We start from the raw sequence: 13,963 nt of genomic DNA, 5'->3' as shown, positions 1-13,963 counted from the left end.
TTTACATGCCAAGGTTAGTTTAATTTACAAATAAGATTAATTTTAATTTACAAAGTATTTATTTAAATTAATTACATTCAAAAATCAATTAAATTAAAAATAAAGTTAATTTTAATTTACCAAATAAAAATCCTATTATTACTACAATTTCATGCCAATGGTTATTCTAGGAATTTAGGATTACTTAGTTGTTAGTAATTGCAGTTGCCATTGAGGTAAGCTGCCCTTAAAAAAGGGCCTTCTCTCTTAGTATGGCAATGATATCCCTGGCTTACTCCCATTTAGCTCCATGTAAGCTCCACGCAAATGCTCTCTTTGGTACTTACCTTAGAGCTACTTACCAATTTTGTAACACCCTCCCGGTAGCAACTCCATACATTCTACTGTTCCGGTGACCGGTGTCGGTCCGGACAGCTAGAACGTTCGGAAAAATATTTAAACTAAAGTGAGGAACCATAAATAACTCAAATATTGATAAGAAAAATTTAGTAAAAATTTTAGAAATAAAATGCAACTAAGTCAAATGAGCCGGTGCCCAAGCGATGGGTAACCAGAGGTAAGTTGCGGTTCTCGCAACGAGGAGCCCTAGACTCGGGAAAAAAATTCATAAAATAATTTTTGGGACTCCAGAGAAGGGTCATTGAGGTTCCTATGGCATTAGAATGCCAAGAAAATATTTAGAAAAATTTTTCAATCGGTACAGACAATTTTGACCCGTTCAGCCAAACGGAGGGCATTTTGGTCATTTCGCCTTCAGAGGTGATTTTTGGCCGACTTGTCCAGTTAAGTAAATAATTATTATGACATAAAATATGAATAAATATTGCTAAAAATTAAATTGAAATTTAGTAGAAAAGAAAAGAAAGAAAAAGGAGCTAAATTGGGAATTATGATGTCATGCTTATGTAATTAAAAATGCTATGGCCAATCACATTAAAGCAAGACAATTAAAATTCAATAAAAAGGGATAAATGAGGTAGAATTCCAGAAATTTCAGCAGCCCTTTCTCTCTTCAAAAAACGTCACCCATGCTCCTCCATTTTTGGTTCTTAAAAGCTTCAATTTCCATGCTTTCCTCACCCCAAAACTCCTAAGTCCCTTCACTAAAAACTTGTCTCTACCTCTTGGGAAGTGTTTGGCAGCCTAGAAAGTGAAGGAAAGTGAAGTTTTAGCTTGGAGAAATCTGCCCTACAAGAGGTTAAAGTGAGGTTAGTGCTTACTTATGCTAATATTCCTTTATTTCCATATTAAGGACTTGAATTTAGTATGAAATTGTAAGTTAAATGGACTAAATTCATGTGTATACATACCATGGATTTCAGCTGCCCTAAGAAAGGAATAGGATTGAGTGTTGATGATGGACTTAGAATGAATTAGAGCTTATGTTTAAAGTGTATAAACACATATATAATGAATGGAAGTGTGTAACTAAGGTGTATGGGTGAATTGCAATGAGAAATTAGGGTTTTAAGGGTGAAAATTGGACTTGGCATTTGAATTGAGTAATGGACATTTTAGTGGTCAATTAGTGACCATTTTAGGTATGTTGACCATGAATTGGACTGAAAAATAGGATTGCAAAGTGAAGATGTAGGCTGCCCTAGGAGACAGAGGAGGGTGAAAATTCAGTCCAATTACACAGCCATAACTTGGGCTGTGTTGGTCCAATTGGTGTTTGGCTAATTGGACATGAAACTAGGCTTATAATGACACATTTTTTCTGAAGAAACCATGCCCAAAAGACCAAAGCAAGAGGACCAAAACTTGGCCCCAATCCGGATACCCTGCAACAGCACCTGCAGAAATGACCAAATGAATAGTAACTGTTCATTTGGTCATAACTTACTGTAGATTTGGTCAATTGACCTGAAATTTTTACACCAACAAGTTAAGACATAGACAAACAACTTTCATGAAGAAACCTACCCCAAATTATGACCAGAACCTAACCCAAATGGAAGTCACAATTACTGTTCAAACCTGCAACTCTGCAGATTTTCATTTGAGCAGCAATGTTTGGAGGACTATAACTCTCTCTAGAAAACTCGGATTTAGGCGATTCTTGAACCGATGGAAACCTAAAGTATGGTAGAACATTTCATAAGAAGAAAGTTAGACCAAATTATGAACTTAACTTGATCAAATTACTGACCAAAGTTGGACCAAAAATCTGCCAGACCCAAAATCTCAACATGAACAGTACACGTGAACAGTAAACTTATTTTGGCCATAACTTGAGCTACAAAACACCAAATGGAGTGATTCAAAAAAAGAAATTCAACTAGACAAAATAAGGAACATTTTCTATGAAGGAAGTTTTGTCAAATTCCAACAGTAAATCGACCAATGAAACAGTGCAACTTCGGAGCACCAAAACCGAAAATTGGCAATTTTGCCAAAATGACCTAAGCTTTGAGAAAGTGACCAAAACCAACAAGTTTTAAATGAAAAATGTAGTATGTTTGAAGTGCCAAAGTCAATGTACATATTTTCTATGCAAAAGTAAACATTTTAGTTGACTAATGAAGTGAATAGTGACATGAAAACTTGAAATAAGCTTGGAAATGGATTTGGTAATTGATTCCAACATGTTTTAAATGCAAAATGTGGTCCATCGGGAGTGTTAAAACCAATGTACCTATTGTCTATGCAAAAGTCAACATTTTTGTTGACCAATGAGGTGAATAGTGACACCAAAACTTGAAATTCAAAATTTGAAATTAGAAATGCATCTAGGGGACTTTAAATTGCAATTGGCAATTAATACTAGTAAATGTAAAACTCAAAATGTGGGATCTTGGTGTAATTAGAATTAATATATCCATTAAGTATAAAAAGGTCAACATTTTGGTTGACTAGTATGGTGAATAGTAATCAAAATGATTAGTGAATTAAGATGAAGACCTAGAACCAATTCTAAGCTTAAATGCTTAGAATTGTATGACAAATATGGACTATGCATCCTAGTCAAAATTGTTAAAAAGAAATTTAGGCCATAAATTTGAAATCCATGAAATATTCATGGATTACTTGAAACATGAAAAATAAGTCACCTAATTGATGTGAATAGATAGTTAGGGCATATATGCCCATCACAAATGGAATTCATAAAATATTAGTAACTCAACTTGAAATATAAAATTTGTAATTACATAAGTAGATTCTTGAATGTATAAATGAGAAAGGAAAAATATTTTGAATACAATGGTACATGTGAACCATTGTTTAGAATTGTGATCAATATGAATAACATAATGAATGGATAAATAAACCATATTAATGTATGAATGAGACATTAGTTCTCATTATTGTAAAGAAGAGAAGTATTTTGAGTACAATGGTATAAAAGAATAATTGATGTGAATTGTGATCATATAAATGATCAAATGAATGTATGAATTATGATTGAAATTTATCATGAAATAATAAAGTCATAAAGCACAATATATTAACATTTTAAAGTATTAAATGCCCTAGTGTTCCTAACAAGATTGGTTTGGATAGTTTAGCATGCCAATAGGGTATTGTTTTAGCAGTACTGCGAAAGGCTTTATGCCCGTATTCATGGCTTTTATGCCCGTATTCATGGCTTTTATGCCCAATTATGTGATATCATGGCTTTTTAGCCATACCTTTTATACGTGGTAGGCGTTACTGCGTCCCATGGTATGACGACCGTTATCGATCCGATCGTCAAAGATAGGTTACTTAGGCATGGAAAAGTATAACTGTGATTGAACTGATTATTAAAGAAAATACGAAAATTAAGTATCAGGAATGATTACAAAAATACAAAGAAGCTCAAGATCATGAAGAAAATAATTAACGAAATGCATGAAGAAGTTAATATCATAAAACATGATTAGCCCTCGACTAAACAATAAGTTAGTAATTATTCATTTCTTATGAACACAATAGCAAGGAAATTATTATTTTTATTTGCATATTATATTTTCTTGTATTATTGGCACCACTAAGCTTTATGCTTAGCGCGTCGCTTTTGCAACGCGTAGGTACTGAAGATTTGGACAGAGGGCCCAGTAGACCACAGATTCGGTAAGACAGTTCACAGTTCTGCATAGCGTCCATGTCACCTCACAGACTACAGTGCATTGGTAGGACACTAGGTCCCATTTTGTATTTTGAGATTTTTGTAAATTTGGTAATTAAACTCTTATTTTATCATATGTATTTGAACAAATGTAATATAATTTTGTATTAATGTAAGTACTTGTAATTTGTGATTATAAATCACATGTGAGAATTTATTTATGATTCGAGTCTAATGATGATGTGAAATGACAAACAGAGGAATTGTTAAGAAATTGCTGTGACTTGATGTGATACAAAATGTGAATTGTATATGAGTACCATGAGATGAATGATTGAGAAATAAATGAAATTGCTGAAATTATTCTGAGACTTTGTTGATAATTGGAGTTGGGATTGATTAAATATGATCATAGGAAGTGTTTTTCACAGGTTCCGAAGAACTGTTTTCTCCATTTTTAGCCGGTACTCCGCCGGATTTTCTATAAAATTTTCGGAACCTCAAATAAATTACAATTTCAATAAATGAATTATATTTCACAAGTTATTTTCAAAACTATGATAAAAATGAATTAAGATAAAATAGAGCGCTCCGGCGCACTGAGTGGCATAACTTGCTCGGCTACACTGTAGTTGGGTAAGGGGTGTCACAAATTTTGTTTGTAATAAAAAGTAAAGAAAATAAGGAAAATAAGAAAATACTGTTTCGCTATTTTGCAACCACCGCAAGTGCACGAATCGCTAACAAGTAATAAAGTGATAAGTAGAGTATCGTTCCCATGAGAAATTTGTTTAGCAAGTACTAATCTACATAATAATTTTGACTGTCTAGGCTATCGAATACTTAGGGAATGAAGTTTGTTAACTTTAAACACTAGAATAGTAAACTTAAAATGAAATGATTTATTTTGAAATAATTCTGGAATTAAGATTTCATACTTGAATCTTATTAGGGATGTTATCTCGTTTATTTACTAAATTGAGGAATCATTTTCCTTGATGGAAATCAGTCCTAAGTTATCCTAAATCCTCTCTCAAGGCACGTAGGGTGTATTCTAATTAACTCAAACCCTACTTTCGTGATGATTAAATTAATTAAAATCCTTTAAGGATTTTTATCAATTTTGAAATTCCACAAAGGTATCAGCCTATGTCTAGGTCAGAATTCCTAGGTTCAAGATCTTGATTTTCTAATGTTAATCTTCACCTTTTAGTTCTTCAATTAACATCTACAATCATTGCTAAGTGGGTACCAGAACATAGCATGCATTAAGATCACAAGAAATTAAATCAAGAAACGAATCTCAAATCCAATAAATAAAACTTAGTGTTCATACATAATAATAATTACAAGCGTTACTCTCCTAAATCCATAATAAGAAAACTGCTCACTCATGGTGAGTTCAGCAAACATCATGTTAAAAGGGTAAAAACAGTAAAAAGAAAATCAAGTAGATGAAATAAAATAATAAAAATCTGTCTAGGGAGATGAAATGAAGGAACCGAAGAGGGTTTGCAGCTTTGATCTTGTGGAAGTTTGGCTAGAAAACTCCCCTTGGTATTGATATTCTTCTCCTCAAGACGGCTAGAGAGAGTGCAAAATGCGAGTCTCTCTAAAACTCCTAAAAGTGTTGTTCGAGCCCTCCCTTGGATGTTTTCTCTTTCTATTTATAATAGCCATTCTAGGGTTAGGTCATTCTTGAGTCTCAAAAGCCTTAGGAGTCCGATTTGAATCTGTAAACAAGAGCTGAAATTTGGGTTTGAAAACTAGCTGGCGCAAGATACACGGCCCGTGTGTCACTACACGGGTCCTGACGTGTAGGGTCGTGTAACTTGCTGGAGTGGAATTGCGGAATCTTACATTGGCACAGAGAGTTACACGGGTCTGCGCCAACTACACGGGCTTGGTTACACGGGCCATGTACTATTGTTCCCATAAGGTTATTCAAGCTTGCACCCGGCAGATACTTACATGGGTCCCTACAGATTACACGGGTCTAATTACACGACCCGTGTACTTGTGTTTCTCCAATGATTCTCTTGGCTTTCTTCTGGCAGAGACTTACACGAGTCTGGGGCTTGGCTTACACGACCCGTGTACTTTGTATCAGTATTAATACTCAGCCTCTTGACCTCTTCAAGCTTCCTTTTGCACTCCTATACTGTGGGGCTTCACCCAAACACCTGAAATGATGCAGAAAATATGGAATTAAGAGCTTGACAATATAAATTACAAAAACTAATGAAATCAACTACTATGCATGAAAATAATTGCCTAAATGCTATGAGATAGTATACAAATGTGCTTAAAAACATCTATACAATTCAAATGTATCAAACACCCCCAAACTCAAACTTTTGCTTGTCCTCAAGCAAAGCAAAACTCTGTTTTAAAACACATTTTAGGGGATATTTAGGAATATAACCAATAATTTAATAAGCATAGAATTGAACTCCTCCAACCTTCATACTAATTTCCCTCCTTTAAGGCATAAGGGTTCTAATAGTTGCCTGTTTAGAACTTCACCTCATTTTATGGTCTTTCAACTAATTATTTCTCTATACAAGACCATTAATAAGTCACAAATAACCTGTTTTATCGAGATAGATTTGAGAAACACTAACTCTCTAAAATTTGCCTCTTTATGAGTAATTGGGATGAAGTAATTCAATTCCAACCCCATAGGCATATCTCAATTTTCTATCTCCACTAATATAGCATGCACTTTTCAAAAGATCAAAAAGTCTTTAAAAAGAGTTGTAATGGGGATACGGGGATAATGACTTGGTTCCCAATGAAAGGTTTTTAGGGAATATAAATATGAGGATAGCATGTATGCATAAGATACCAAGTAAACAAAGTGCCAAGCATGCTTCCACGATACTTATCTTGGGACTGCTTTTTATTATTTATTTTTTATTTTATTTTATTTTATTTTATTTATGTCCTTTTTGTCCTTTCCCCCAAACTTATTGCTTTTGCTGGGTTGGAAAGGCAAAAAAAAAAATAAAATTTTTTTCTTTGATTGCAACTGCACACTTGCACTATTTCTTGAGTTCTACATCCTCTCTTTACTTTCATTATGCATTTTGCTTCCTTGAAAGGATATAGTAGGTGTTTAGGCTAGGGGCTAGGTCAATAACATGGGTAAGCAATAAATTCTAAGGGATAAACATAGGCTTCAAGTTGGCTACAAGGGATATACATTTTAATTAGGAGTGGCTAAGGCTTAGTGAGGCTATATCAAAGAATGCCTTAATCATCTCTTTATCAAGCATATGCTAGGATTTCGCCTTGATAGGTCCAAGAGATATATTCTAGAGCTAGTGAGGCAATTTTTTAGGTTTGCTTGTATTTCAAAAATTGTTCTCCTAATTTTATAAGTTCAATTTGACAGATTAATAGTTATGAAGAGGTTTAACTAGTCTAGTTCCATTAAAGAGATTAGTTTCTTCACAAGCAACATGTTAGAATCCCTTTTGCCTATCTAGATACGTTTATTCCTCTATCCCATGGAGTCCAATTATTAGCTTACTAGAATTTGGTTATAGTGCTAAGTTTCATAATTTAAAGTCCAAAATTAAAAATTTTCACAAATTTTGATACACAAGAATAATGTACCTAAATTTAAGCAATGTAATGATGTGCATGCAATGACATGCAAATGTAATGATATGCAATGCACTTGTATTGTCACACCCTACCCATCTGTAAGGCATAACATGATCCCGTAGTGTACCTAATGAATTACCAACTCCGTCTACTGATAACCCATTAAATACACTACAAGGGATTTTAAAAACTTTTCTTACTTCTTTTACAGTGGTGAGCACTATTTACAGGTGTTAAAGACTTTGGTGAACTGAGAGAAATAACTAACTCATTTGGTTTATTTGGAATTTCTGTAAAAATTTTGGCAGAGTGCCATCTGTATTTTGGATAAAACAGTTCTTCAGAAAACCTGTAAAAAGCACTTCAATAATTTTCCCAAATCTCAACTCCAATGCATTTCTCAACACAACAATTTATCAACTCAATTCCATGGGAATTTTTCAAAGTCTGAGATAAGGAAATATAATACAACTTTTACAATCCAAAACAACTCATAATTATTTTACAACCTTAAGTTACAATTTGAATGTACAACTGCTCAAAACCAAAAACAAAATATACATACAGTGTCATACATTACAGTACAAAATGCCAAATATTGGTATACTCATTATACCAGGAAATCCCTCACTGGATGTATATGCAGCCTAGTCTGCTGCCCTGTCCGTCTCTCTACCTGCGACAGCAATAAAAAGCTATCGCTGAGACAATGTCTCAGTGGTGCACAACATTAACCAAATACAATTTAAATCACAATTCATAAGTCATGTAAATAGTGGATACTTAAAACCATAGTCAAATTTAAGACAATAAAGGTCAATAAGAATTTAAACTCAATTTCTCAATATCACAATGATTTTCCATAAGTCAGATCAGGTTTGAATTCAAAAGACAGTATATGTCAATGAGAGTTTAAATCCATTTCACAACTCATAATACACATCAATAAATCACACACAGCTTAATCATGATCCATAGTTCAATTCGTCCCAAAAGCCGATGGCTAATGAGGTATTCAATTCGTCCCAAAAGTCGATGACTAATGAGGAATAACATGGCTAGCTAGCAAAAATATGAGTACTCATTCTATTCGTCCTCAACAGGCACACACCTCAACACTTCAGCCAGAGAGGGAATTCAATTCGTCCCACTAGACAAGCTAATGAGGAATACAATCAATATACATGATAGCTGTGGTTTCAAACCATTTCCAATGCTTTTAAATCAATAAGTATCCATCAATGTCATTCAAACAAATTTTCACAGTTTCAAACCATTCACAATATTTTTCAATCAATAAGTGTCCATCAAACACATTTCTACAATTTAAAACAATGATATACAAATAGTCAATATTTATTTCCATTGAAAATAATTCAAAAGGAACAGTTGTTGTGCACAAACCTCTGATATTTGTCTCCTGGTCTTGACTCAGTATTTCTTTCCCTTTTGCTGAGTCCTTGTTAACTGAGAAACACAATTTGAAGTGTTTCAGTACTAAATTAAATTGTCTCTATCGATGGTGTTTGGTAAATAATACACTGAACTCAATTATTCGCTTAATCACCTAATATACCGACCCTCGATGCGTTTTAGGTAAATTAGGTTTTAGTGTCGTTAATATGTCACACTCGATAGGGTTTTAGGTTTGGTATGTTTTACCAAAGTCATTTCCTCGCTTAGTGCATTTTAATGCAAATTGCTGGATTCCGGAACACTGGTTTGACCTAACCGGACGATCTAGTTCCCTCGGTTTTCGGGTCTCGGTCGAAACTACAAACTTGTAGATCTAGGTCTTATTGCACGCGGTGCAAAATTTCAGGTCAGTCCGAGTTAAGTAGACCAAGTTATGGTCATTACACTATTGCTGGTCAAGTGGTACCATTTTAGGTCAATTTTAGGTCAAATTGGTCAATTCTGGTTCGGCCAGTTTTTGGACCCGAACTTGTGCAAGTTGTTTGACTTGCTTATGGTCATTTCTGGGCTTTGGTGTCTTCATAAGACTTGTAGGTATGGGTCTTAACTATTCTTGGTCAAAATTTCAGGTCAATTGGACCTGGTTTGAGTGAGTTATGGCCTAAACACTCACTGCTGCCCAATTGGTCATTTTTCAGGTCCTAATTGCACCTAATCCGAATTGGTCATTTTTTTTGGTCACCTTGCAAGCAGAATTTTGGCATGGTTTCTCAATGAAAGTTGGCACATTTTGTGCCCAGTTTCACCTCAAATTGGTCTCATACCAATTGAAGTTACACATTCAAGGTTATAGGCTAAAATATACACTGCCCTCAATATGCATTTCACACCCCAACTTCAAACACACACTTACCTTTGCCATTTGTTTACTTACCTACCAAACTGTTTTGGCACATTACCAAAAGCATTTTCTACATTACATTAGCATTATTTTGGGCAGATTCCAATCACCTTCAACACACCAATAATCATTCACAATTACAATCTTTAAGTACTATTACAAACACACCTAAACATTACAAACTTTACATACACTTTACAATGTTAATTTACATACATATCATCAATCTTTCTAGGTCAATATTCTGCCCACACTTCCTTCAATATATACCATTACTCAAGTGTCCACAAGCTGCCACAAACCATTCTTCAACATCACATTGCCGTCCCATATACCAATTTCCATCAAAGTGCATAATTCACCATATAAACATGAAATAATTCACTAAGTTACTCAATCACCATGATTAACATTATTTCTCATCAATTATATGCACAAATACCTCATCAAAAACGTGACTCATGGCTGTCCAAAATGACAACAACAATAACCCTTCAAACTCAAAATTTTCCTTCACCAAACTAACACCCATAACATGAACATAAACTTTAACAAAGAAATTCTCAAAAATGCAAACTTACCTTTAATTGTAACTTGCTAAACCTTCACCAAACTTCTCAAAATTGGTATCAATATCTTCCTTGTGATGTGTAGACAAAGTTTAATGAAGAACACTAAGAGATTAGAGTTGAAAATGGAGGATGGATCAAGCTTGCATGCAAAACGTCAATGGTGGTTTCTCTCACCTTCAATTCGGCTAGCTTTGTAAGTTGGAGAAGATGAACTATCTGATGGGTTTAGTGGACTTACACCTGCCATACTTTATGTTTAATTAATCCTATAGTGGTCCACTAACTAAAATTAAAACATATTATAAGTTAACTTTCACTTAATCCACATTTAACCCATCATTTTAGCTATTTACTTTGGGTACCACCAATTTAATTTTTCATTTTATTTTCTAAGTGTAATACTATTTATTTTTAATGGACATTTAGGTCAAAAGACACTTCGGGATGTCAAATGACTATAATGCCCCCTGTTCGTTGCATTCCGATTTTTCTGAATAACACCGTATTTTGTCTGTTTTTCGATTTCTCACTTTTCTTTGTACTAATTATTTAATTTTTCTTTAATCTTTCTAATGAGATTTATACTTCAATAAGGGTCTATTTATGTCCTAAAAATGTTTTCCAGGGTTCCCCGCAGTCTAGGGCTAGTCAACGGTCCACGCCGTGACTTCCCGGTGCGGTCACCCATCGCTAGGTTTCCCGGCTCACTTACTCGGTTACATTTCTTTGCTATGATTTTTCCTTTGTTTTTCTTTTCTTGTATTTCATTATTTTATGTCTCCTCACTCATATTGAGGTACGGTTCTAGGCATCCTTGCTATCCGGACAACACTGGTCACCGGAGCAGCAGAACGCACTACCGAACTTTGGGGTGTTACATGTATGCCCCCCAAACTCAAACCAGACATTGTCCTTAATGTTAAAATAATATGCAAAATCAGAGAAAATGTACAAAGATTATAAGGAAGCATATTATTTATTAAGCATGGAAAAGCTTGGACATAAAGCATATAAAAGAGACTTATGATTGCAGTTTAGGACTAAGGCATGTAAGATATTACAATAAAGATCCTATCCTATAGTCCTATCTCTAAAAGGTCTCTGATGATGATGATGGTGATGCTGGCTCCTCCTCCTCATCATCTAGCTTCTCCATTAGCATGTCCAATTTATTGTGGGCTTCTTGGAGGCTGTCCTTGATTGCTCGCATCCTGTTGTTGATTGTGGTCTCCAAGCGCTATAGGTATGTGAGTACTGGGTCTGTAGGTGGTGGTGTGTATGGAGGCACTCGAGCGAGGGACTCCTGAAACATTGGCTCTTTGCCTTCTTCTTGAGGCTGCGAAGTCTCTCCAGATCCTTCTTGTGCTTCGTCTCTCTGAGGGATGGCGTTTCCTTTGGCATCCAGCAGGTAGCATGTATTACCCACCTTCTTACATATCCCCATGGATATGTAGATAGTTTTATCTATTCTTGACATTCCAATGACAAAGCGCAGCCTGTGATGTCCTGGAACAAAGTCGAAGCGGAGGGCAATGGTTGTGACAAGGCCACCAAGCACGATGTGCCTGGTAGACTGATGACAGAGGCATCAAAGATGGTTGTATAAAAAGAAGTCGGTGCTGCAATGCTGTTCAGTGACCATACACCATAAAAAAAATAGCTCGTTGGCGTTTACAATGCCAAGGCTATCACCACGGCCCATTATGGTGTGCGCGGTGAACCAATGCATACAGGCAGGGCTAGACTTGTGATGCCCATGGATTTGGATTTGCTAGAGTTATATGGCTCTGTGTTCGGGGCAATGGAACTCCAGAAGTTGATGCTGTTGTAGAGCATGTGATTTCTAGGAATCTCCTGGTGGCCGGCACTGTCAAAGCCGAAGATGGCATTGAACTCATCTATGTTCATCACTTGGTCAATACCGAGGAGGCAAAATTCAATCCTAACCTTATCCTCCCTGTCGGTAGCCCATAATGTGGCTTTAAAGTTGCCCAAAAACTTCAGCGTGGTGTCCTTGTATATTGGAAATTAGAGTTGGGTGAACCTTGTCCACCCGATGCTATCGAGTAGCCCATTGATTTCATTCTATAGCCCGATTTGCTCGAGTAGTGGAAAATCCATATATTTGGTGAAGCTTATTTTTCAGGCATGAAGCCCAGTGCACATTGCCTTATGGGCATCTTCACAAAATCCCCAAGGAATGGAGATTTTAGGTTGTAAAGCGGGTGTGGCTGTGGTTGGGGTGGAGGATGGGCTTGTTGAGATGGATGGGAAGAGGCTACCCTTGTTCTTGGGCGTTGGGGTGGAGGCTGAGGTGGAGAAGATGAAGATTCTCCTCTTTACCTCTATGAAGAGCTGATTCTTCTTGCAGATCTCTTTGTAGGAGCCATGGATGAGTTTTTGGGAAGGAGAAGAGTAGGGTTTGGTGAAGGGAGATGAGATTTGAGAGGTTTTTATAGGCTAGGAGGGGAGGAGATGAAGGTTTTATCTTTATGAAGGGTTTTAATGCTAGAGGTGCATTTAAAGAGCAGTTAGGACTCTTCATTTCACGTGTTTCGCACCCTAGGAGTTGCGTCTGCGATAAAGTACATTGGTCGTGTATCACTACATGGTCCCGACATGTAGGGCTATGTAAATTTCTGCCTGAAAATTTCAAATTCTATCATAGTACATGGCCCGTGTAAATGAGCCCTGGGGCCCGTGTAACTTTTTGTCTCTCAAGTTTCTTTACTGGATATGTTACATGGCCCGTTTCAAATACAAGGAGGCCCGTGTAACTCCCTGGCTTTAAGTTATTTTGCTAGAGACATTACACGGTCCGTGTAAATTGGGCTTTGGACTTGTGTAACTTTTTGTCTCCCTCAGAGTTAAAAATGCAGGAAATTTATGAACTTCCAGAAAGTTACACGGGGCGTGTAAAACCAGTACACGACCCGTGTAATTTTCTAATTTTTCAAATTTCTGTCAAATGAAAAAAATTATCATCACAACACATGAAATGGTTGTAAAGTTTAGCAATAGAGCTGCTTCCCTAGTTTTCTCCAATTTTCCCTTTTGTGGTTTTGACTTGGTGATTCCTTTCCTCTCCTGTTCTCTACTCCCCTTTCCAAAAAAATCCTACAAAATGAAATGTTAATAAGTATGAAATAAAAATCAATATGAAAAAGAAAAAAAGAAAAGTTCAGAAAAAATTTTTAGGTTGCCTCCCAAAAAGCAATTGTTTATAGTCTTTAGCTGGACTTTGCTTGTTTATGGTCTGTCGGTAGGATGGTCGAGGGTGCAATTGACCCCCATTTCTATGGGTTCTCCCTGAAAGTAAGGCTTCAGCCTCTGCCCATTGACCTTAAATGCACCTGAGGTTTCAATCCACACTTCTACTACTCCATGTGGGAAGACTTGGGTGACCTTGAA

This window comes from Hevea brasiliensis, chromosome 5, assembly GCF_030052815.1.
Source record: "Hevea brasiliensis isolate MT/VB/25A 57/8 chromosome 5, ASM3005281v1, whole genome shotgun sequence".
NCBI lineage: Eukaryota > Viridiplantae > Streptophyta > Magnoliopsida > Malpighiales > Euphorbiaceae > Hevea > Hevea brasiliensis.
The sequence above is the reverse complement of the archived record's forward strand: the minus strand, read 5'-3'. Positions refer to the sequence as shown.